General features: G+C 38.6%; 1 pseudogene; it reads left to right on the forward strand.

The window, feature by feature from the left end:
* The window catches only part of LOC132644346 (putative transcription elongation factor SPT5 homolog 1), a 30,286-nt pseudogene extending 9,027 nt beyond the window's left edge, over positions 1 to 21,259 (forward strand).
* The last annotated feature ends 281 nt before the right edge of the window (positions 21,260 to 21,540 follow it).

Consider the following 21,540-nt stretch of genomic DNA (forward strand, 5'->3'; position numbering starts at 1 on the left):
TTCCAAGAGTTAAAGGGTAGATTGACTTCTGCCCCAGTTCTGACACTTCCAGAGGGATTGGAAGGATATGTCATTTATTGCGATGCTTCAGGTGTCGGGATAGGCTGTGTATTGATGCAACATGGCAAAGTGATTGCGTATGCTTCAAGGCAATTACGAAAACATGAGCAGAATTACCCTACCCATGATCTAGAATTGGCCGCGGTGGTTCATGCATTAAAGATATGGAGACATTATTTATATGGTGTCCACGTAGATATCTATACAGATCATAAGAGTCTTCAATACATCTTCAAGCAGAAAGAGTTGAATTTGCGGCAACGACGATGGTTAGAATTGCTGAAGGACTATGATGTTAATATTTTATATCACCCCGGAAAGGCAAATGTTGTGGCTGATGCTCTTAGCCGTAGGTCGATGGGAAGTCTAAGTGATGTACGACCGGAGAAGAAAGAAATGGCCCGTGAGCTCCAGCAGCTAGCCAGCCTAGGAGTCCGCGTAGTGGACTCAGATAGCAAGGGAACTACTATTCAGAATTCTGCAGTCTCGTCGCTAGTAGCAGAGGTGAAGGAGCGACAGTATGAGGATCCCATGCTAATGCAGCACAGAGATACACTCCCTCAGAAAGAGGAGTCATCATTTGACATTTCAGGAGACGGAGTTCTCCGGTGTAGAGGAAGATTATGTGTTCCCGATGTAGAAAGTTTACGCCACCAGATTTTGAGAGAAACTCATTGTTCCCGTTATTCTGTTCACCCCGGGGCGACGAAGATGTATCATGACCTTAAGTATATATATTGGTGGAATGGGATGAAGAAAGATATAGCGGAGGTTGTAGCTCAATGTCCAAATTGTCAACAAGTGAAAATCGAGCACCAAAAGCCGGGTGGATTGTTGCAAGCTATAGAAATCCCAACTTGAAAGTGGGAAGTGATTAACATGGACTTCGTTTCAGGGTTACCTCGTTCACAACGTAAGTATGATTCCATATGGGTGATTGTGGATAGACTCACCAAGTCAGCTCATTTCTTACCGGTCAGAACGACCTATGTGGCAGAAGATTATGCAAGGCTTTACCTTAAAGATATAGTGAGACTCCATGGCGTTCCGGTATCTATTATCTCCGATAGAGGGACTCAGTTTACGGTAAAATTTTGGGAGTCTTTCCAAGAGGGTTTAGGGACTCGAGTCAGCCTTAGCACGGCATTTCATCCACAGACCGATGGGCAAGCTGAACGTACTATTCAGACTCTTGAGGACATGTTACGGGCATGTATAATAGACTTTGGAGGAAACTGGGATGACTATTTGCCACTCATTGAGTTTGCTTACAACAACAGTTATCATTCTAGTATTCAAATGGCACCGTATGAAGCTCTCTATGGGCGGAAGTGTAGATCCCCAATTGGGTGGTTTGAAGCAGGAGAGACTAAATTGATAGGGCCAGACTTGGTTCAGCAAGCTATAGAGAAAGTTAAGCTCATACAAGATCGGTTGCTAGCGGCTCAAAGTCGTCAAAAGTCCTATGCAGATAATCGTCGAAGGGACTTAGAGTTCGAAGTGAAAGATTGGGTATTCTTGAAAGTGTCGCCAATGAAGGGCGTAATGAGATTTGGCAAAAAGGGGAAGCTTAGTCCCCGGTATATTGGGCCGTATGAGATTGTGCGCAAAATAGGCAAAGTGGCCTATGAGTTAGACCTACCTCCGGAATTGGAGTCAGTCCATCCAGTATTTCACGTCTCGATGCTTCGAAAATGTGTTGGAGATCCTACTAGGATCGTCCCAGTAAATGATGTGCAAGTAACAGAGAGATTGACTTATGAAGAAGTGCCCATTGTCGTATTAGACAGGCAAGTACGGAGGCTGAGAAACAAGTAGGTGGCCTCAGTTAAGGTTCTATGGAGAGATAGCAAACGAGAGGAAATGACGTGGGAAGCGGAAGAAAGTATGCGGTCCAAATACCCACATTTATTTCAGCCCTTGGAAGAAGTCCAAGATGAGACGTCAAGATCCTAAGGTATGTATGCTTTCCTTTTATGCTTTTGGGTCGTGTGTGGCCAAACTTTGTATGCTATTGTGTTGTAGCCCTGTGTGGTATCGATATTATGGGTTGTCGTGGCATGATGGTAATGCCATATTATAGGGGAAACTCTGGCGAAATTTTTATAGAATCCCCGAAGACTTTAACATTCGAGGACGAATGTTCTTAAGGGGGGAAGAATGTTACACCTCGAAAAATTTCCCGTTGGAACGCAAGTAAATGAACTAGTGAGGCGTGCGAGTGCACGATGTCCCATGAGTAAGAGACGACGTTTGATGACCTTAGGTGAGATTTCAAAGGTATCCGAGGCAAGACGAGAAAGTTGGCTAAGATAAGGCAAGGTATGAGGTGAGCAATGCATGCAAATGGATGTGGATGATTGGAATGAAAAGCCTAAGAAATATGAAAAGTTGCAGATTTGCAATCGGCCCAATGGTCGTAAAGTGAAAATACGGACCGTAAAATGGTATACGGTCCGTAAACTAGCAGGTCGTAAATTGGCATGCAAGACTTCAACTTTCTGCCAGTCGAGGAAATGGTAAAATACGACCTGGAATACGGACCGTAAAGTGATTTACGGCCCGTAAACCATGGTTGTAAATCACCATGGTTGCAGTCTGAGTTTCTGGTTCTGATATGGTTAAATACGCCCATGAAGGACGGTCCGTAAACTGGAGGACGGGTCGTAAACCATGTTTACGACCACTGTACACTTCAACACATATTTTCAAGTTGTTAAATAAGAGGACCAAGGCTTATTTTATTTCACTTCAACATCACACCCCCTTCTTTCTAAAATATCTCTCTACATTTATTTCACAAGAGTTCAAAGATATTTAGTGTTCAATAACATAAAAACAAGTGAATCAAGAGTAAGGAAACCATCAAAGATCATCCAAGGCCAAGAAATCCAAATGGAGGAAAAGGGTTTTGCTCAAAGTGGAGTATTATCAACTAAAGCTTGTTCCTACAACATCTAAGGTAAGATTCATGATATTTATATGATGTTTAAGGTATAGAAGAGTTGAAATACGTGGATTGTAGAAAATATGATAAAATGGGTCATGAATGATGAATAGTGACATTTTGAGAAATAGTTTGAATTGAATTATGATTGTTGTTGAGTTGCGATATAAATGTGTTATAAACGACGTTAAGATCATGGAATAGACATTGTATATGAGTGGACGAGGTCGAAGGTTATAACCATGAATATGGGTGAACTAGGAGTAAATTAAGGAATGTGGATAATGTGAATGACTAATGGCCATTGTTATGATATTAATGAAGGTAGAAACGCTAACGTTGGAAGGGAACGCGCAAGTGTAGAATAGTGCGACGAAAAGGTATGTAAGGCTAACCCTTCTTTCATAAGGCATGGTTCTTTGGCCAAACTTCTAAATCCTCTATACGAGTATGTTGGCTCCAAATGATTGATCTTCCGAGCTCATAAGCTCACGATCCTCGATATGTACCGCGTTTGTACTACGCTCCTCATATAACGAGTAAGCCTATAATATAGACGTAACGATAATGATGATAATAATAATGGTGATGATAATAATAATGATTCTAAAGGTGCCTACAGGCTATTAGATGTATGTGTGCCTATGAAGGGCTATAATGAAACCCCGAGCCTATGGTGCCGGGTAGAGTATATGCTTATATATATGTATGTATATGATTACGTAACGCGCGCACACATCTACAGATGGTACGGATAACCCTGAAGCCTTGGTAGGGCCAGGTAGCTATAACCTTGAGCCTTGGTTGGCCAAGTATGTATGAAACACCGAACCTTATGGTCGGGTACGCTATGTATGTATATATATATATATATATATGTGGACGTGCTATGTATATGATATGACTACGTGTATAATATGAATATGAATGTGATAAGACTATGTATATGAATGCGACTAAGGGCATGTATACGAATACGAGATCTACTATTGGAATACGGATGAGGATGTATGTATACATATACGCATGAGAGATGGAAAGTTCCTACGAAAGGCGAGTAAGTGCCAGGATGATGATGATGTTATTGTCTCCCCCCCCCCCCCCCCCCCCTCCTATGCTATTTCATATGTTGTTTACTATGCTTATATATATATCGATGTTGATCAGGCTTTACATACTCAGTACATTCTTTGTACTGACGTCCTTTTATTTGCGGACGCTGCGTCATGACCGCAGGTGCACAGGGAGACAGACTTGATCCATAGCTGCTTACTCAAAGATTTCATAACAGAGCTCCACTTCTTCCGGAGCCATAGCTTTTGGGTACTTATTCTTTTATGTATATAATTATGGGCATAGCGGGGTCCTGTCCCGCTCATGTGTTATGTCATACTCTTCTTAGAGGCTCGTAGTCACGTGTATGTGGTTAGATATGTCTGGCCTTGTCGGCCTATATTTTGTATATCATTTTTTTGGTCTCGTCGGCCCATGTGCATTGTTGTGGCATAGATGCCTATGATGATTAAAGATGTTGTTGTCCAATGGGACTAGCATGATTGATGCTTAGAAATGTATGATTAATGATGTGGCTCACCTAGATGCAAGCCTAAGTGTAAGCTAAGGGGTGCTCGGGTGGGCTAGCACCGGGCGCTCGTCGCGGTCCCCTAGTCGGGTCGTGACAATATGAGACAGAGGGAGTATATATTTTACCATAATATTCATATTTATTGGTGTATAGTCTCAATAACTTTGGAAAACGATTTGAAAATGAGTAATTAATGTGAATGGTAAAATTAATAAAAAGAAGAAAAATTCCTTTCTCTTGATATGTTAACGTGGACAAGTAAAAGTGAACGGAGGGAGTGACTTTTATCCTCGTTTTTTCTTCTTTGTCAATACTTTAAACGTGAGGAGAGGACGAACAATAACAATGTAATTTGTACCAAAAGTTATATATATATATAACCAACTACTTTTTTATCCCACTTGGACATATGTCATAGTACTGAGTATTTATTCTCTTCTCATGTATACACGCATGCACATCAATTTTAATTCTCCTACACATATTTATTTCCTCCGTGCACTTTTACTTCTCCATTTTTGACTTTTCATGTTCTTTAAGAATTAATAAATAAAGTATATATTTTATCATAATATCCATATTTATTGGTGTATAGTCTCAATAGCCTTAGAAAATGATTTGAAAATGAGTAATTAGTGTGAAGGGTAAAATAAAAAGAAGAAAATTTTCTTTCTCTTGAGTCTTGATATGTTAACGTGGACAAGTAAAAGTGAAGGGAGGGAGTGACTTTTATCTCCATTTTCCTTCTTTGTTAATACTTTACTTATTTTACTCTCCTTTGCATTCTCTGATTATTGTTTCTTTAGATTTATAAAATGTATTACTTTATGTTTTCATTTCAGAATTAAAATTTGGTGACTTATGATATAACATATATCTTTCTAATTTTGATTTCTTTGTAATAATTCTTTTTATCTATAGTTGTTAATATAAAGAATTATAATGTAACTAATTTACCCCTTATTAACATATTATTTAATTAATTTAATAAAAATATTTTATTAGTTTTGCTTTTAAAAAATTCAATAGATACAACAATGGTTCTTATGTTTAGATCTGAACAGTTAGTTAATTGCGATAGATATCAACTTGTCGGTATACATATAAGATATTAAAGAATTTAAAAGAAAAAATAGAATCAAAATATTAATTTTCTCTCATATTCATACTAATTTTCTTTTTCACATCGATGAATAACTTTCATTGTCATGACAATGAGAAAAAATCCGACTCTTTCCATCTCCAAGACTTAATTCCATCATATGTTTTTAATTTTTAAACTCCATTTTTTTATTATAATTAAAGTGATGGTACGTAAAATATATTTTGTATATGTTGCTATATATAATAACAATTAGAATGCTATTAAAAGTTATTTACAAAATACAAACCTTAAAGACTGGTTAATTAAAGTGAATAAACATGTTGGTGCATGGGCATATTTTGCTAGTATATTTATACAAGGTATGATTAAATATATACGTGGAATATACAGTATTATACTATTACATAAGTAGAATAAATATATTTATACAGGGTATAATTAAATATATATACAATATAATAATTGTGGATAATTGAATATATAGGTGGAATAAATATGTACACGGTATATATGTACATAAACGACATAATGCTGATATTTAATACTAGTGAAAAATTAAATAAATATATACACAGTATTATAATAATATATAATTATGTATAATATAAATATACAAAGTATAATAATAAATGTTTAATGGTTTATAGCTTTAATAGTATTCTAGTATATGAGATATAGCTTTGGAATGGAGGACACAAACTAGTGCGTCGGAGTAATTTTGTAAAGAAATTTATAGCGGATGCCGGATAGAGGGGTTAAAATTTATCAGAAGGTGAGAAATGAGTAGAAATACAAAATACTAGTTATTAAGAAGATGAGAGATCATAGGTATAGGTTGATAAGGATTGAAATATGTCCCTTGATTTGTGGAGTTCTAGTTAATGTCGAAATGTTCTACTAATATGTACTGCTAATTGAATAAATAAGGCTGCTACTTTTGAAACAAAACAAAAGTATTGTGATTCCTGAAAATATTTATCAAACGTTGATTTACTACAGATTAGATTTTTTTAAAAAAATAATTAAAACCAGGCCCGGCCCGAATTAGCCCACTATGTACTCCTACCCGGGTAGGGGGCTGGGCCGGACACCCTTTCCCCTCCTCAAACTCGGCCCTCAGCCCGGCCCCTTAACTATGACCCCGGCCGGTCCGGAACCGGCCCTCATGTGGCCAGCACTTACATCGCCCGGCCAGGCCTAATTGACAGGTTTACCTTTAATATGACGCTACTCATTTTTAGCTTGCAATAAAATTGGTTGGATTAAAAGCGGATACTATTTAATTAAGGATAGTTTAGTGAAAATATCCTCTTACTTTTAAAAGGTAAGTGAAATTTTTAAGGAGTGTGTCCAAGCGAAAAACGTCATATAACATGAATGGGAGAAAGTACATCTTCACTAATTTATCTATTCTATTTAAATTACAAAAGAAAAAGGAGCCTCTTCAATTTTCATAAGATTATAACTATTTGGAGACTTAAACTAATGGCATAACTATTGTAAAAGATTCAAATGGACAGCTGAGCAAGCTAAAGAAACTTTCTCCGGATAAAAAAAAGTGTTCACTTAGCCTTTTTTTTTTTGGTGAAAAAGAATGTTCACTTATCAAATTAAGAAAAAATTAATCTTATTTTTTCAGATTTGGCCCTATTAAGTGTTATGTGATCAAGGTCAATACTAGGGGTGGCAAATGGGTGGGTTTGGTTGAATTTGGTTTGGTTGAAAATGATTTGAACAAAAACGGGTTGGGTTTCAAACTGCTCATATTTCATGTGGGTAAATATGAGTTGGGTGATAAATGGGTGGGTTGGTTATGGGTTAGCCCATATTATACAAGTGTAGCATTATTTCAAGTGTAATGTTTATAAAAAAAAAATATTTTGTCAAGTTGAATTAATTTTTTCATATATCCATAATTGATATTATGAAATAGAAATTTCAGGGGTGGGGTCAGGGGTCGTGAAGGGGTGGGGGTGGAGGTAAGATTTTTTTTTCCATTTTTTATAAAAGTAAAATATATGAAATTGAAATTTGGGGGGAGGGGGTAGGGTGGAAGGTAAGAATTTTTTTTTCATTTTTTTATAAAAGTAAAATATATGAAATTGAAATTGGGGGGGGGGGGGGGTGTGGGGTGGGGGTAAGAATTTTTTTTTTCATTTTTATAAATTTTTTATAAAAGTAATATATATGAAATTGAATATTTTTTGGGGGGGAGGGGGTGGGGTGGTGGGTAAGATTTATTTTTTTTTTTCCATTTTTTATAAATTTTTTATAAAAGTAAAATATATGAAATTGAAATTTGTTGGGGGGGGGGGGTGGTCGTGGAGGGGGTAGGGGCCGGAGTGGGAGGTAAGAAAAAAAAATCCCAGTTTTTATAAAAGTAAAATAAAGTATATGAAATAAAAAAATTGTGAGGGGGGAGGGGCATGAATGGGTGGGTAGTGTGGGAGGTAAGAAAGAAATTTCTCATTTTCGAAATGAGTTATTATTGGGTCTAGTGTGTTCTTATATGGATACCCATATTTTTATGGGTTAAAAAGATACTTGAAGCCCATATTTACCCATCTAAAATATGAGTGACCCAACTCATTAAAATGTGGGTTAAATGAGCAAATTTTCTAAATACGGGCTCAAATTGTCACCTCTAGTCAATACCTATTTAATTTGGGACAGATTAGTCAAATTACCTATTTTTTTATTTTTAGGAATTAGTATTTTCTTAAGGGTTGTACGTGCAAATGGCTAACTGGACACTCTATTTGATCCGGAGGGAGTAATATTTAAGAAATGAATAGACATGCAGATAAATTATAGATTGATCAGGTTAATTAATATAGAAATTAATGGTAGTACATGATTTTCTTTCATTATCTTTTAGATTATTGCAATTTGCGAATAAGTGGGTGCACATTGGGTAGGAGGATATGATGCAAATAAAAAGAAGTTACATACATTAAGGGCAAATTATGAAACGCCATGCCATGCAAGCAAAACTGAACCGTAACCTACACAGAGAGTTTTTGGAAATTCCCTAAAAACTCTCCAAGTTATACAATGCCGCGACGATGACGTGGAAGCAGAAGAGGAAGTTTATCAAGATGAGGCCGGTGATAGAGGACGTAATAAGCGGCGTAGATCGAATAATTTTATTGATGATGATTATGGCGGTAGAAGACGCCCTAGAAGGACCGACTGCTTAGGAATTCTTTGACCTCGAAGCTGCTGTAGATAGTGACGATGAACAAGAAGAAGGCGAAGACGGTACGTTACACTTGTACTACTAGTACTATTTCTCTTCTGTTTTATTTTGTTCCTTGATTTATTCTGTCATCCCTGCTCTTCTGTGTTGCTTCCTTTGTTTTGCATCTTGATATTTTATGCCTTGTTTTCCTTGCAATCCCCGTTTCTTTTGAGCTAAGGGTTTATAGGAAATAACTTTTCTATCCCACAAAGGTAGAGATAAGGTCTGCGTACATCCTACCCTCCCAAGACCCCACTTGTGGGATTACACTAGGAATGTTGTTGTTGCTGTTTGATTTGTTCTATCAGTTTATTTAACAATAAAGAACTCATCAAGAAATGTATTGAAATTTTTTTTGTTTTCTGATATCGGGATTTGAGAATTACTTTGAATTTGAGATTAAAGAAAGCGTTAAAGTTTGATAGTTATAGTTTTTATTTAGAAAAAGATTCGTGAAAGTTGAATCTGCCATAGCTTCAACTAAAAACACAGAATTCTCAAGTTTAAAGTTCTAATTTTGTTCTCAAATTCACAAGGAAGCTTGAATAGCTCTTTAGTAGAATAGAATACATATTGCGTTATTGTGCTATGAAACGTGGGAGCTCATGGATATATCATAGGTGTTAGGAAAATATGTCTAGTATAACCTAGAAATATCTGAAAATGGAGAAGAATTCAGTGATGTTTTTCCGTATAAAGTTGATATGACAAAAGAGTTGATGTAGAGCAAGTGAATAGGTTTCACTTGCCTAGGTTTGGCATGCTATAAAGTAGAAAATTTTGTTGGAACACTGATGAATAGGTCACGAGGATTGGGACTAGTGGAATTTGGTGTGTGTGGTAAAAGGATAATCAAGAGAAGGCAGTAACCCGGAACTATTCTGTGATTCGCATTTCTGAATTTGGTGCAAGGATTTTGTAGGTACTTCAGGTCTACTGAAAGTAGAATAAAGACGGATGCTGAAGGGACTGGATATGTTTAAGACTATGAAATCTGTATATAAAATGTTTTGTATAAGAAATTTGGCAGAAATGGTCGCTCAGAACCTTAATTTACTTGGGATTGTCTAAGGCTGGGATCAAAAAGTTTCGTTATATTTAACACCATTGACTGAATGGATTCGTCCTTATAAAAAAGCACCATTGGCTGAAAGGAATTATTTGACACAGATTCCCTCTGGCTTAACTGTTGTAGACAGTGGCATCAGCTTCGGGAAAATTATTCGACACACTGCATCAGCCAAATGGTTTGGTTATATTTACCACCATTGGCCAAAAGGAAATTAGCTGGCACAGATCCTCTCTGGCTTAGCTGTCGTAGGCATTGGCATCAGCCTTGTGGAAATCTTTAATTCGATATACTCTATATAGTTTTTACCTATCAAAAAAATGTACTACGTGCAGTTTGTTCGCAGTCCACTTTGTGCTTGCTGAAATTTATTTTCCACTGTGAGCTCGAAGGACCTGAATTTATTTGTCTAGAATAAACATAACGGAAACTTAGTTTATAAATGTTAACAAGTTTGAGCTTTTTCTGTTCTTATGTATGTGTTGGTGTTGATTATTAGATTTTTGCTTGCAGATTTCATAGTGGATGGTGGAGCGGAGATACCTGATGAGCATGGTGCCAGACGTGAATATCGTCACCGGCTGTTGCCACAGGAGGACCAAGAAGAAGACCTTGAGGAGCTTACGAGGAGCATTCAGCAAAGATATGCGAGGTCAGCTCATGTGGAGTATGACGAGGAAGCAACAGAGGTTGAGCAGCAAGCTCTCTTGCCATCTGTCAGAGATCCAAAGTTGTGGATGGTGAAATGTGCGGTATGGTGTTGGCACCCTGCTCTTAACGCTCAACATTTTCTTTCTATTTGTAACTATCAACATTTTATCTTGTAATTTTTTTCTACTCGTGTTCTTTAGATTGGTCATGAGAGGAAGGTTGCAGCTTGCCTAATGCAAAAGGCAATTGATAGCGGACAAGAATTGCAAATTCGATCAGTTGTAGCCCTTGATCATCTTCAGAACTTTATATACATAGAAGCAGACAAAGAAGCCCATGTGAGGGAGGTATATGATATATGATAGATTTCGCCTTTTTTTTTTATTCACATTAAGCGTTGTATAACATAATTTGTGTATTGAGTACCCAATAACCCCATTATTTGTACGCCACCAATCTACTTCAGGCTTGCAAGGGTATGCGCAATATATATATGCCGCTAACGTAAAGGTAGTTCCCATCAAAGAGATGACAGGTATCCTTACGGTTGAAAGCAAAGCGGTTGATCTTGCCAAGGATACTTGGGTCAGAATGAAGACTGGAACTTACAAGAGAGACCTTGCAATGGTTGTCAAGTATTCTGCATCGTATGTTCTGCAATGAGTAAATTATTTGATGCTCTGTTCTGATATTCAATCTTTCTGCTTTGTAGGTTGTGCATGTAGATGATATGGGCCAGAGGGTCATTGTAAAATTAATTCCAAGGGTTAACTTACAGGCTCTTGCAAACAAGTTGGTATGTTTATTTGATCGATTCTTGTATTTCAAATATTATTAGAGTCTTCATTTGCAGAAGAGACTGATAGGTTCTGCATTCTGGAAATGCACGAGTGTTAAATGTTAATGTCGTTAGAACTTTTTGACTTCCTAATCTAGTTAACTTGCTGACTTTATACACCTTTGTAGATTCCCATCATTATCTAGTACTGGTTTTTGGCAATTACTAAATTTTTTACTAACCTAAAAGTAAATGTTGATGCCCCTCAAGAAAAGAAAATGTTGATGTTGTAATAAACAGTAGATATTCCTTCTTGCATTGTTGATACTGCTTTTGTAGGAAGGAAGGGAAGTTCCAAAGAATAAGGCAGTTATTCCTCCCCCACACTTAGTGAATATTGATGAAGCTAGGTAATTGTTCCTTGGTATCTCTAGCTTCAATAAGAGCACAATCGATGACCTATATAGAATAGTTAAATCTGTTTTTCATGGTTTGCAGAGAGATGAATATACGTGTGGAGCGTAAGCGAGACACGAGGGCAGGTGACTATTTTGACAATATTGGAAGCATGTCGTTCAGAGATGGTTTCTTGTATAAGACAGTGGCAATGAAATCAATCAGCACTCAGAACATACATCCAACTTTTGATGAACTTGAGAAATTTTGCCAAACTGGTGAGGGTGGTGAAGGCAATACAGCTAACAGGAAAAAGCTTCGTTTTATGAAGGGTGATCGCGTTATAGTGGTGAAGGGTGGACAAAGGAACTTGAAAGGCCGTGTTGAGAAAGTTGAGGAAGATACTGTTCATATCAGACCAGATGAGAAAGATTTTCCTATGGTACTATTCCCCCTTCTTTGAAAATGTGTTGTTCATGCATCGAGTGTTAGAAGGAGTGGGTACTGTATTTTTTACTATTAATATGTTTCCTGACTTTGGCAGGAAACTCTGGCTTTTAGTGACAAAGAGCTACACAAGTACTTTGAGATGGGAGATCACGTGAAAGTAATATCTGGTTCATCTGAAGGTGCAACTGGTATGGTTGAATCTGTTAAGGAGCATGTGGTGAACTTGATATCAAATACAACTAAGGAGCGTGTAAGTTGAGCATATCTGGTAATTTGAGGTCTCTAATCCGAAGTCCTTGAGAAGAATGAGTATAGATACCATTTTTTTGTATCTGCAGCTCTGTGTGTTTGCTGATAATGTTGTTCAGAGTTCTGAAGTTACATCTGGTCCCACTCGTTTTGGGGAGTATGAGCTCCATGACCTTCTAAAACTAGAGTAAGCATTTTCTTCTTATAAGAGTAAGGGTACTGCATTAAACAGTTTAGTCCTTTTTGAACCAATATCTAAATTTCTTAATTGATTCCGTTTTGTGCAGCAATAAAAACTTTGATGTGATTATTGTTGGGTCTCACATAGTCGTGATGTAAGCGCTTACCTCATCTTAGTCGTGATGTAAGCGCTTACCTCATCTTAGTCGTGATGTAAGCGCTGACCTCATCTTAGTCGTGATGTAAGCGCTTACCTCATCATAGGAAATTCATTCCTATAAATAGGTAACTTATGGTTCATTTGTAAGACATCATTAAGATCATTTGCTATACACATCTCAAGAGAGAAAAAATCTAAGAGAAATACTCTTAGTGAAAGGCCTAAGTAAGAGAAGGTCTTTGAGAGAATTTTCTGTGGTAAAATTCTTGAGTGTAATTGGGATTGGGGTTGTGAGGTTGAGTGTTGTAAACACTTGTAATATTTCTTCTTTAATAAGATCTGCAGCAGCAACGTGGACGTAGCTCTCACATTGAGGGTGAACCACTATAAATCTGTGTGTGCTATTTATTCTTCGCTTACATCACGGCGTAAGTAGGTTCTGTCTAAGGAGGTTGGTATTTAAGTGGTCCAGCTGTGACCCTCCAATCTATCCTGGGAACCTGCTTACAAAGGTCGGATTTGGGATTTAAATCCTAACAACTGGTATCAGAGCAACAGGTTGTGTTGTGATTTAGAAACGATGGGAGGCGAAGATGGTACGACGCACGGCATCGGTAAATTCGATGGTACAGATTTTGCGTTCTGGAGAATGCAAATTGAAGATTATTTATATGGCAGAAAGCTTCATGAACCTCTGAGTCCGAAACCAGAGGAGATGAAGCAAGCAGATTGGGATCTCCTCGACAGACAAGTTCTGGGAGTCATTCGACTAACGCTGTCGAAGAACGTTGCTCACAACGTGGCAAAGGAGAAGACCACCGCAGATATGATGAAGGTATTGTCTGACATGTATGAGAAACCTTCGGCAAATAATAAGGTATTTCTCATGAAGAAACTATTTCATCTAAAGATGATGGAAAATGCTCATGTTGCTGCACACATAAATGAATTCAATACCATTGTAAATCAATTGTCATCGGTAAAAATTGATTTTGATGATGAAGTACAAGCTCTAATTTTGTTGGCATCCCTACCAAATAGTTGGGAGCCAATGAGAGCAGCGGTTAGTAATACTGTCGGCAGTGACAAACTAAAGTTCAACGATGTTAGGGATCGTATCCTTGCTGAGGAGGTGCGCAGGACAGATTCGGGAGAGGCATCGACGAGTTCTGCTTTTAATGTTGAAAACAGAAGCAGAAATTATGACAGAAACTACAACCGAAATAGGGGCAGATCGAAGTCAAGGAATGGCAGGGGTCAATCCAGACCAGGACGAACACATGAGTGTTGGAACTGTGGAAAACCAGGTCACTTCAAGAAGAACTGCAGGGCGCCAAAGAAGGAGGACAACAAGGGGGCTGGAATCAACGCTGCTACGGAAGACATTGGCGATGCGTTGTTGCTATCGATTGACAGCCCGATAGACTCTTGGGTGCTTGACTCAGGAGCGTCCTTTCATACCACCCCACATCATGATATAATGACAAACTACGTGGCTGGGAATCTCGGCAAAGTTTATTTAGCCGATGGAGAGCCGCTAGACGTTGTTGGCACGGGAGACATTAATTTGAAGATGTCAAATGGATCCTCGTGGAAGATTACAAAAGTTAGACATGTTCCAAAGCTGATGCGAAACCTGATTTCAGTAGGTCAGCTTGATGATGAGGGATATGATCTCAACTTTGGTAATGGGTCTTGGAAGGTGGCGAAAGGTGCTATGGTAGTTGGCCGAGGAAAGAAGATTGGCACTCTCTACATGACGGATAGCTGTCGCGATATTGTTGTTGTGGTTGTCAACACAAAGAAGACAGATTTGTGGCATTGTCGGCTTGGGCATATCAGCCAGAAGGGGATGAAGCTGTTGGTGACAAATGGTTTAATTCCGGAGCTGAAGACGGTGGACCTTCATACGTGTGAGAGCTGCATTCTCGGAAAACAAAAGCGAGTAAGCTTCTCAAGTGCAGGCAGAGAGTTGAAGGTCGAAAAGCTGGAATTGGTGCACACAGATGTGTGGGGACCTACCACTGTACCCTCCCTTGGAGGATCACACTACTACGTGACCTTCATTGATGATTCAACCAGGAAGGTATGGGTTTATTTTATGAAAAATAAATCCGATGTGTTTAGTGTATTCAAAAGATGGAAATCCATGGTCGAGAATGAAACAAACCTCAAGTTGAAGTGTTTGAGGTCCGACAACGGCGGAGAATACACTGATGGTGATTTCAAACGGTACTGTGCCAATAATGGGATCAAGATGATGAAGACTATTCCTGGAACGCCGCAACAGAATGGAGTAGCCGAAAGAATGAACCGAACGTTGAACGAGCGTGCTCGGAGTATGAGAATACACTCTGGACTGCCCAAGACATTCTGGGCAGATGCAGTCAATACCGCGACCTTCTTAATTAACCGAGGACCGTCAGTTCCCTTGGATTTCAGAATTCCAGAAGAAGTCTGGAGTGGCAAGAAGGTAAATCTTTCATTTCTGAAAGTGTTCGATTGCTTATCATATGTTCATAATGATGATACGGCTAGAAGTAAGCTTGATCCAAAATCAAAGAAGTGTTACTTTATTGGCTATGGTGACACCGAGCTTGGGTACCGATTTTGGGATGAACAAAATCGGAAGATCATCCGAAGCAGGAATGTTGTCTTTAACGAAGAGGTACTGTACAAAGACAAGCTGCAAAAGAATTCAGAATGTCAGGACAAGGAATCGGAAATAGTCGATTTGAGGGACTTTTCGGCACCTGAGCCGCAGCCAGGTACAACCGAGGCAGAGGAACAAACAATCCGAGAAGGTGCTGATGAAAGTGCTGATTCTGAAACAAATGAACAGACGCCAATCACAGAGCTGCGTAGATCATCCAGGATCAGGAAGCCGCTTCACAGGTACTCTCCATCCCTCAACTACATTCTACTCACTGATAGAGGGGAGCCGGAATGTTATGAAGAAGCAATGCAAGTCGATGAATCGACTAAGTGGGAGCTGGCAATGAAGGATGAAATGGATTCACTATCGGCAAATCATACATGGGAATTATCCGAGTTGCCAAAGGATAAAAAGGCATTGCAAAACAAATGGGTTTATCGGATAAAGGAAGAACCCAATGGAAGCAAGCGTTATAAAGCAAGGCTGGTTGCAAAGGGATTTCAATAGAAAGAAGGCATTGACTATACGGAGATCTTCTCTCCCGTAGTCAAGATGGTGACTATCAGAACTGTTCTTGGACTGGTAGCAAAGGAAAATCTACATCTGCAACAGATGGACGTGAAAACTGCATTTCTTCACGGTGATCTAGACGAGGAAATCTACATGCGACAGCCGGAGGGATTCAAAGTCAAAGGAAAGGAGAACCTGGTGTGCAAACTTCAAAAGAGTCTGTACGGACTAAAACAGGCTCCAAGACAGTGGTATTTAAAGTTTGACAGCTTTATGAAGAAAGCTGATTTTTCAAGGTGCGAGGCAGATCACTGTTGTTACTTCAAGAAATTTGAAGACTCGTACATGATACTGCTACTCTATGTCGACGACATGCTAATCGTAGGAGCAAACCTACAGGAGATTGATCGGTTGAAAAAAGGGTTATCTGAAGAGTTTGCAATGAAGGATTTGGGAGCTGCAAAGCAAATCCTTGGGATGAGAATCAACCGAAGCAAGGAGGGCATCAAACTCTCACAAGAAGAATATGTGACAAAAGTTATCAAAAGGTTTAACATGCATGATGCCAAGCCAGTCAGCACTCCCTTGGCTGGACACTTTCGGTTGTCAAAGGATCAGTCGCTGACAACCGAGGATGAGAAGAAGCAGATGGACAAGATACCTTATGCATCTGCAATCGGTAGTCTTATGTATGCAATGATATGTACAAGGCCAGACATTGCACATGCAGTGGGAGTTGTCAGCCGATTTATGAGCAATCCGGGAAAGCAACACTGGGAGGCTGTGAAGTGGATATTCAGATATCTGAAAGGCAGCTCGAGTTCAGCTCTGTATTTTCGAAAATCAAAAACAGGATTGCAAGGGTATGTTGATGCTGACAACAGTGGTGATATTGATAGCAGAAAGAGCACATCCGGGTATGTTTACACATTCGGAGGTACTGCAATCTCTTGGGTTTCCAAGTTGCAAAAGATAGTAGCTCTCTCTAGTTGTGAGGCTGAGTACGTTGCTGTGACGGAGGCCACAAAGGAAATGATATGGCTACAATCTTTTCTGCGGGAATTGGATCAGGACCACGAGGGAAGTGTGCTATATTGTGATAGCCAAAGTGCCATTCATTTGGCAAAGAACCCGGTCTACCATGCTCGAACGAAGCACATACAACTCCGGTACCATTTTATTAGATCAGCTTTGGAAGATGGAGCGTTAGTGCTTGAGAAGATCGCAGGGAGTCAGAATCCAGCAGACATGCTGACAAAGGCAGTGACGATAGACAAACTGAAGCTATGCTCAGCTTCAGTTGGCCTGCACGAAGTATGAAACTAGGAAAGAGCTGCTGCATCGATCAAAGTGTGAAGACAAATTAAAATTAGTCTTCAAGTGGGAGATTTGTTGGGTCTCACATAGTCGTGATGTAAGCGCTTACCTCATCTTAGTCGTGATGTAAGCGCTTACCTCATCTTAGTCGTGATGTAAGCGCTGACCTCATCTTAGTCGTGATGTAAGCGCTTACCTCATCATAGGAAATTCATTCCTATAAATAGGTAGCTTATGGTTCATTTGTAAGACATCATTAAGATCATTTGCTATACACATCTCAAGAGAGAAAAAATCTAAGAGAAATACTCTTAGTGAAAGGCCTAAGTAAGAGAAGGTCTTTGAGAGAATTTTCTGTGGTAAAATTCTTGAGTGTAATTGGGATTGGGGTTGTGAGGTTGAGTGTTGTAAACACTTGTAATATTTCTTCTTTAATAAGATCTGCAGCAGCAACGTGGACGTAGCTCTCACATTGAGGGTGAACCACTATAAATCTGTGTGTGTTATTTATTCTTCGCTTACATCACGGCGTAAGTAGGTTCTGTCTAAGGAGGTTGGTATTTAAGTGGTCCAGCTGTGACCCTCCAATCTTTCCTGGGAACCTGCTTACAAAGGTCGGATTTGGGATTTAAATCCTAACAATTATAAGTGTAGACAGTGAAGCCTTCCAGGTGAGTACTATAGTTTTGAGGTTGACATTATTCCGTTAATTGTGTTGCTCACATTTAGGTGATGTTAATAGGTCCTAAAGGGTGTGCCTGATATACCTGAGGTAGCACTTGTTAGACTTACAGAGATCAAAGAGAAAGTTGAGAAGAAAGGATATGCCCAAGATTACTGTAAGAACCAATTAGCGGTGAAAGACGTGGTAAAAGTTATTGAGGGTCCTTTCAAAGTGAGCATGCCCTTTCCAAAGATTTTCTTGTTACCAACATTGTTCATACGTTGTGTATGCTGTCGTCATAACCATTCTTGTTAATTATAGGGAAAACAAGGTCCTGTAGAACACATCTTCAAAGGAATTGTTTTTATTAATGATCGCCATCACCTTGAGCATGCTGGTTTCATTTGTGCCAAAAGCCAATCTTGTAAGTTGATAGGTGGCTCACGGGCAAATGGTGATGGAAATGTATGTATATCTGTATGTTGTTGCTTCTGGAAGTTTGAGCTATTGTTTTTGCATATCATAACTATTCTCTTGCTGTCTGAAAATTGTGCTTAAATGGAAATCCTTTAGGGTAAACCGTGTTCATCAAGATCTGCGGTTCTCAAAACTCCATCCCAAGCTCCTCAATATCCAATGAGATCCTCTAGAGGTGGCGTGACTATGAGCTATGAGTTTCTGATAATGGTGCTATCTTGATGTTCTAAGTTATTCCTTTTATTTTATATACCTACTGAGTCCTTTTTTTGATCATTTGCCTTTTACATTAAATGCTACTTGTCACATTTGTGATCCTTACTTTCCTGTTTTCTGTTTAAATCATTGTTTCTTCTAACTTTCATGCTTGGTGTGCTCTAGATGGAGGCAGACATAGAGGTGGAAGAGGGCATGATGTGAAAATTGGAGCTGATGTGAAAATTCGCCTTGGGCCCTATAAAGGCTGTAAGGGGTGTGTTCTTGGTATCGAAGGAACTTCAGTCCGAGTTGAGCTGGAAGCCCAGATGAAAGTTGTTAGAGGCAAGTTTTTCTTCAATCTGGTTGCCCTCATTTTTTTTTATCTTGGGTTGGGGGGTAGGTTGAACCAAAAATGATTCGTTAAAAACAAAAGGCCATCTTCTTAGTATTTTTGTGGAGGGAAGCTTAGTCGACTCCTCTTAGGGACACTATCATTTCCTTTTTGAAGTTTTTGTTTATCCAACTTTTAATTGCTGAACATTCATTCTTGACTTTAATGTTTCTTGCAGTTGATAGCAATTATATTTTGGATAATGTTAATGTGTCCACACCAATCCGGTAAGTGTATTTCTGCTGAAAACTTTGAGTTATTGAGTGCTAGCTGTCTAATTATTGTTCTGTTTTCGGAGAGCCATCTAGGCATGGTTTGGGAAGTGAAACACCATCACATCCTTCGAGGACTCCACTTCATCCAGTCATGACACCCACGAGAGATCCTGGAGGTCCTTTTTTCTGCTGCTTTGTTGCTGTGATGTTCTTCATCTGTTTTTACTTTTTTCCAGCCGTTTGACTTTAGCTTTTTCGGTCATTTTCCTCAATAGCAACACCTATCCATGATGGCATGAGGACGCCGATGCCTCACAGAGCATGGAATCCAATGCTTCCACCTAGGTATGTTGTATCATAGGAGAAAATAAGACAAATGGCTTAGGTTATGAAAATAGAAGAAGTGAAGGCCATGCATCCTGCCTAGTTCTTATTTGACCAGACACTAATTGATATCATCCTAAAAGAAATGAAAATGAGCTAATGTCTTCACTTAAAACTTGACATTCATGTCTATTCTATAGTTTAGATCATGGAAATGCGGATCTGTCCATATGCATTCACGTGTGAATTTCTCGTTTATAAGATGGGTGAGGATGAGATTAAAATTATGGTCTAGTACTTGCATTTTTGCATTTAGCTACAAAGAGTGAAGTGCAGGTTTTTTTGGTCTTCTTTTATTTCATGATTACACTTTAGGTGGCCGGCTCACCCTTTAGATTACAGTCTCGCAATTTCAGTTTGTTGCTCTTACTGTTTTATGGGTTGCAGTTCCATTTTCTTGATATTAACTGGTTGCAATTGCAAAATGCTAGGGACAATTGGGAAGACGGAAACCCTGCTTCTTGGGGGTCAAGCCTGCAATATCAGGTTTTTACTCTTTCCACTTCATTTCTGTGTAAATTGGAGTGTTCTCTTTTAATGTGATTGTAATGTTTCCTTTCATTTTTCAGCTGTCGAGTCCTCCTCGTTCAAGGGCGTAATAAGCACCCTACCCCTGGCTCTGGTTGGACTAACACAGTAATGCTGGGTATTGTAAAGGTTGATGATACTCCTGATGTTAAAATATTAGACATGGTTATGTTTGGTCAAGTTAGAGTGTGCCAAGTGACAATCAATTCTAGTTACTGAACACGCCGGGGTCAACAATAGTTTGCATTTACACTATATTTCATATGCTAATAGATAAGTAGAATATAAAGAAACATCTGTTTTTTTCTTTTTTTTTTTTTTGCTATCATACAAGAGAAATCAGCTATTGAACTTTCTGGAGTGCTGAAAGTAATTTTTTTTTCTTCTACGTCCTCTGTGTCAGCATAATGCTTCACTATAAGTCATTTGGCAGAATCAAATTTGAAAAATTGAGATAATAGCTTGGCAAAGTCAATTTTCTTTTAGGCGATGCTGTCTGTTGATTGTGTCGTGTGATATGTAGATTTCGCAGTTTGTTTTTAGTACTATGTACCATTTCGTCATTTGGGATTTTTCTTATTTGTCTCCCCAAAATTGTGGTGAACAACTGAACATACAAGCATGTGAACCTATAGGAGAGTTATCGGTTTTACAAGGAAAATTCATTTCTTTTGGGGAATCAACTTGCATTTTTTCTGACTATGATCACAAAAAAGAAGCAGCTAGTTTATGCTTCAGTTTGTGTGTTTTTCTTTTCCCTTTCATAGCTATGAACAGCTAGCATTAAGGTCTTGTACTTTTAATTGACAGGGTCTAGTAAAATGACCCAATCTTCTTGGAAAAATTAGCCAGGTAGCCGCTTTAATGATTCTCATTAAAACATAGCCACAATCCACATTGTATTTAAGATTTAGCCACTTTTTAATATGTTCAAAATTGCTGCCTTCTTCTGAGGCTTCTTCTTATTCTTATGTTGGTGAATTTTTTGACTATTAGAAGCTTGTCATAGCTTGGGGCGGCACTATTTTCATAAATTACAAATAAAACCTCTGTCATCTAGACACTTGATTATAGTGGCATGTACATGTTTTTCTTTAAGCGATGTGTACTCAATTTGATTATGCAAGGCATAACTTGATGTTTGAACTGAGGATTACAAACTTCAGGCCAGTGTCTAAATTTTGAATTTTGAATTTCGAAGTTCGAGTCACTTTGGAATACTGGTTTGAAGTTCAAACTGTACTCAATTTGTTCATTTAAGATATTAACTAATATGGATTCATTCTTGTTTAACCCATAATAAAATGAATTGAAAACGGGTTAACCATT

Source organism: Lycium barbarum, chromosome 6 (assembly GCF_019175385.1).
Source record: "Lycium barbarum isolate Lr01 chromosome 6, ASM1917538v2, whole genome shotgun sequence".
In the NCBI taxonomy this organism is placed as follows: domain Eukaryota; kingdom Viridiplantae; phylum Streptophyta; class Magnoliopsida; order Solanales; family Solanaceae; genus Lycium; species Lycium barbarum.